Source organism: Rattus norvegicus, chromosome 18, assembly GCF_021556685.1.
Source record: "Rattus norvegicus strain SHRSP/BbbUtx chromosome 18, alternate assembly SHRSP_T2T, whole genome shotgun sequence".
Taxonomy (NCBI): domain Eukaryota; kingdom Metazoa; phylum Chordata; class Mammalia; order Rodentia; family Muridae; genus Rattus; species Rattus norvegicus.
Genome location: NC_141551.1, coordinates 64,297,250 through 64,301,935, shown reverse-complemented (window position 1 = coordinate 64,301,935; position 4,686 = coordinate 64,297,250). Strand labels below are relative to the sequence as shown.

Here is a 4,686-nt window from a genome sequence, read left to right as displayed (position 1 = left end):
TGAGGGTCTAGCTGACAGGAAACAGAGATGCCAGGAGCCTGGGGTCAGCTACAAAAAGATGACTAAGACTCTCAGTGACCCACCCCTTCCAGTGAGGCCCCACCTCCTAAGATAGCCCGCTTCTCCTAAATTTGGGTCACTAGCTCGGTGACTACCAAGTATTCAGTAATGAGTCTATGGCATCATTCTTTAGTCAAGCCATAGCAGGAAGCTAATCCTGGAGACAAAGATAACATGGATGCAATAGTAGGAACAGGGCAGGAACAAACTGTGAGACAGCTTTAGAGAGAAGAGATAATTCACACACATCCCAGTCCAGGAATTTGAGGGAGAAGAATGGATAAAAATGGTTACAGGTTGTAAAGCTTGTTAGAAATCATGCACAGAATTCTTTAAAGTGGCTTCTTTTCCCTTTGAAAATAGAAATGTATTCATTTTTAAAAACCAGAGAATTAAAAATGGTAACAGAGGTAAATTCTTGCCTGAGAGAATTCTTCTGCAAAATAATAACTATAATCTTGTGCTCTCATGATCTTAACAAGAAAAAGAAAGTCCATCTATTTACTAAATCCCAGTAAGTTTTCGATGGCTTTCTGGCCATTATTTAGCCTGGCTTGGACCTGGGTGCTGATTGTTTTTTTATTTACTAAAATGATTTGTTTTCTCTGTATGAGCTCAAACTAAAATCTCATCCAACATCACTTTTTCCAATGCTACTGGTGTCAAATGTTTCCTTCTGGAGACCCTATCCATTCTCGGTTTTCTGGATCTTTAACCGTGGTATACAATAATTAAGATCTTACATGAGCATTGCTTTTGTTTTAGCACTAACTCAGGATCTAACTAGCCCAAGGAAATATTCCCAAGTTGTGCTGTTTTGGGGGCTGGAGAGAAGCTTTGTGCAGTGGCAGTATCGTAGGCAATGAGGGTTATCCAAGGCGCGATTATTGCTAATTGGGGGCTGGAGAGATGACTCCACAGTTAAGAGAACATCCTGCTCATGCAGAATGACCGAGAGCAGCTCCCAGCACCCAAATCAATGGTCTCATAGGTGTCTAGCACTCTGGATCCTGAGGATCCTACGACACTGGCCTCTTCAGGCACCTGCACTCAGTTGCATATCTCCCTACCCCACCCTACACATTTCTGCATTCACTCATACATACATGCATACACATAACTTTTTTTAAAAATTCAAATCATTGTTTCAAAAAATTTGCAATTCTAAAAGTAGTGAAAATATTACAACAATTATAGTGGATAAACTAGTTTATATAAACTTGCCCAGTTCCAAATTTATCTCCAACCCACCCACTCTTCATTGGAGTTCGCATCTCCTACATATTTCCGTACTCAGTTTTCTCTGGTTCCTATCTCTGGCATATTAAATACCTTTTAATGTAGGGCTCCTTTTGGTGCTGGTCTCTGAAAAATCATGTCTATTTTTAAGTTATTCTTTGATTCTGAAGACTTACTAAGGTATTAATGAAGAATGGCTTGATGGGTGTCAAAGGAGCTTCCACTGAAGGGATGCCAAGGATCCACTTGATTGGAGGGGCCTGTCTATGAAAATAACAGCGAGGAGAGAAACCGTAATTAAACCTCTAGGTGCCAGAGCTTACACAGGCTTCCAGAAAAGATAAGATGGAGCCAATAAAGGTGATTATTTATGACTACTGCAAGCCAAGCCAAAATGGGCAATCATAACTCAGAAGTCAGGATATTTAATTTAAAAACCAATTTGAAAGAATATTCCTAATATGAGTGATAGCCTTCTGTTACCTGAAATAATACCACTTCTGTCCACAACTCCAGGAAACCTTCTTCCTTCTCTTTTCCTCCTCTTCTTTTTCCCCTCCTCCTCCTCCTCCTCCTCCTCCACCTCCTCCTCCTCCTCCCCCTCCTCCCCCTCCTCCTCTTCCTTCTCTTCCTCACTTAGGACCAATTCATTCATTGTTTTTCATAAAAATCCCAATATTGAGCTAACTTTTTCAAGAGAACTGACAATTTTCTCACCACTAAGTCTACCAACTAAAGCAACTACCAACTGTGGGCAACATCTTGTCCATCTCATTGTCTACTTTCAGTAATAGTTAGCAGTGTCTAATGTAAGGCGTGGACTAAATGGAACAACAGACTAGGCAGGAGGCTGCCCACAGAAGTGGAATGTGGGAAAGGAAATTGATCAGGAGTGAGTGAGAAAAGAAGGGATGTTGTGTCAGAGGCAGTCAGAAACAAGAAGAGGAAAGCTCAGACTCCAAGTGAGCAAGAAGCGATTGGAGCATTCATCCATCGGGCAGAATAAACCTGGCAAGGATATACTGCTAAGAGACAATGATGTCCTCACCAGGAAGCCAAGAGTGAGTGAGATTGAACAAAAGAAGGAAGAAACTATATTGATAGTATAAATAGTATGTTCTGATACTTCTTGTCACTGTGGCCAAATGCCTGACAGGAGCCATTTGAGTAAGGAGGAGTTTATTTTGGCTCATGGTATCAGAGAAATCAGTTCGTCATAGTAGAGAAGTTGTGGAATTGGGAATTGTGTCTGGCAACACAGCCTGTGGTTTCACTTAAACCAGAGTACTGGCACGGAGAGCTTAGTGGTGAAAGGGACTTTTTACTCTCTTGACTGTTAAGGGTTCATTCTGCTATGGCAGAGCCAAGCGCATCTTATCATACTAAGCTGGGAAACAGAATAAAACAGGAAATGGACAAGGATATCCTATTCCTGGAACCTACCCCTACTTGCTCCTCTTACATCCCACTTCCTACAGTTTCCATAATGGCTCAAAATAGTAAGACCAGCTATTGTGAAACCAAACATTCAAGACAGGAGACTGTGGGGGCAGGGTCATTTCTTATTCAAGTCGTAGCATCCACAAATAGTACACATGTCCGGGATGCGTGTGCACAGCTGCCGTTCTCACCAGACAAGAATGAATGCACAGAAGGAACGATGCAGTATTGAAAATGATGCTTTTGCTTATTCCCACAAAAAGCTGAGTTTGACATTAAGATCTAAATGTACAAATGGCATGATGGGAGAGAGTAAACTAAATCTCACTCTTGCCCAGGAAATTCCACATGTCAGTTTAACACCCATTTTGTAAAGAATTCTCCTAGTGCACCAAGATGGGCCATGGGCCATTGCAACTCAGAATCTTCTTCTTCTTCCTCTTCTTCCTCTTCTTCCTCTTCTTCCTCTTCTTCCTCTTCTTCCTCCTCTTCTTCCTCTTCTTCTTCTTCTTCTTCTTCTTCTTCTTCTTCTTCTTCTTCTCCTTCTCCTTCTCCTTCTCCTTCTCCTTCTCCTTCTCCTCCTCCTCCTCCTTCCTCTTCCTCTTCCCCTTCCCCTTCCCCTTCTCTTCCTCCTCCTCCTTCTCTTCCTCCTGCTGCTCCTCCTCCTCCTTCTTTTTATTATTGCCTCATGAAACATGTCCCTCCCACAGTCATATATGATGACTGCAGGTTTGGTTAAAAGACGTGTGTGTGTGTGTGTGTGTGTGTGTGTGTGTGTGTGTGTACTATGTGGTGTGCAGATGTACATGTGTGTGGAGTCTAGGAAGACAATGTTGGGTGTCCTTACTTCCTGCCTCTCTACCTCATTTCCTTGAGACTAGCTCTGTCACTGAACTTAGAGCTAGGTTAGTGGCCAAGTGCCAGTGATTATTCTCTTTCTCTCCTTCTCTTCAGCTCTGGGGCTGCTCGAATGTGCTCGGTATGCCTGTGTTGGGATCCGAACTCAGATCCTCATGCTTGCATTATAGGCATTCTCATCCCGTGAGCATCAGCCCAGAACAACCACTGCTGAGATATCTCTTTGTGGGACACTCGGATCACAAGGCAGCCATACCGCCCAATGCTGGCGTTTGCTCTCTTTCCGTCTTGATTACAGATTCTGTACAGAGAAACAAATTCCGTAGTTAATGGCCTTTCACAAGGGAAATTTATCATGTTCCAATGTACAGTGGGGTGACTATAGACAATGCAATCTGAATTTCAGGAAGCCATAATGCAAGAAGGTATTCTGAAGGCTTTGTCCACAAAGAAATGAAAAGCGTTTGAAAGCAAGGATAAACTTACTTTGATTTGAACATCATAATACATATCTGTGTGCTTTAAAAAAATCACATGGACCCGCGGATCCCGGCCCGCAGCTGCACTCTGCTCCCAGACCCGGTGAGAGAGAGACCCAACCGCCTGGTCAGGTGGGCACTCCTGAGGCTGCAGAGCGGAAGAGACCACCAACACTGCTCACCCCTGCCCGCATCCCTGGCCCAAGAGGAAACTGTATAAGGCCTCTGGGCTCCCGTGGGGGAGGGCCCAGGAGCGGCAGGACACCTGCCTGAGACACCGCCTGAACCTGAAAGAAACAGACCGGATAAACAGTTCTCTGCACCCAAATCCCGTGGGAGGGAGAGCTAAACCTTCAGAGAGGCAGACAAGCCTGGGAAACCAGAAGAGACTGCTCCCTGCACACACATCTCGGACGCCAGAGGAAAAAGCCAAAGACCATCTGGAACCCTGGTGCACTGAAGCTCCCGGAAGGGGCGGCACAGGTCTTCCTGGTTGCTGCCGCTGCAGAGAGCCCCTGGGCAGCACCCCACGAGCGAACTTGAGCCTCGGGACCACAGGTAAGACCAAATTTTCTGCTGCAAGAAAGCTGCCTGGTGAACTCAAGACACA

General features: G+C 44.5%; 1 pseudogene; it reads left to right on the top strand.

Annotated features, from left to right (window-relative positions):
• The first annotated feature begins 893 nt into the window (after positions 1-893).
• Positions 894-958, top strand: LOC134483091 (U4 spliceosomal RNA; annotated as a pseudogene).
• The last annotated feature ends 3,728 nt before the right edge of the window (positions 959-4,686 follow it).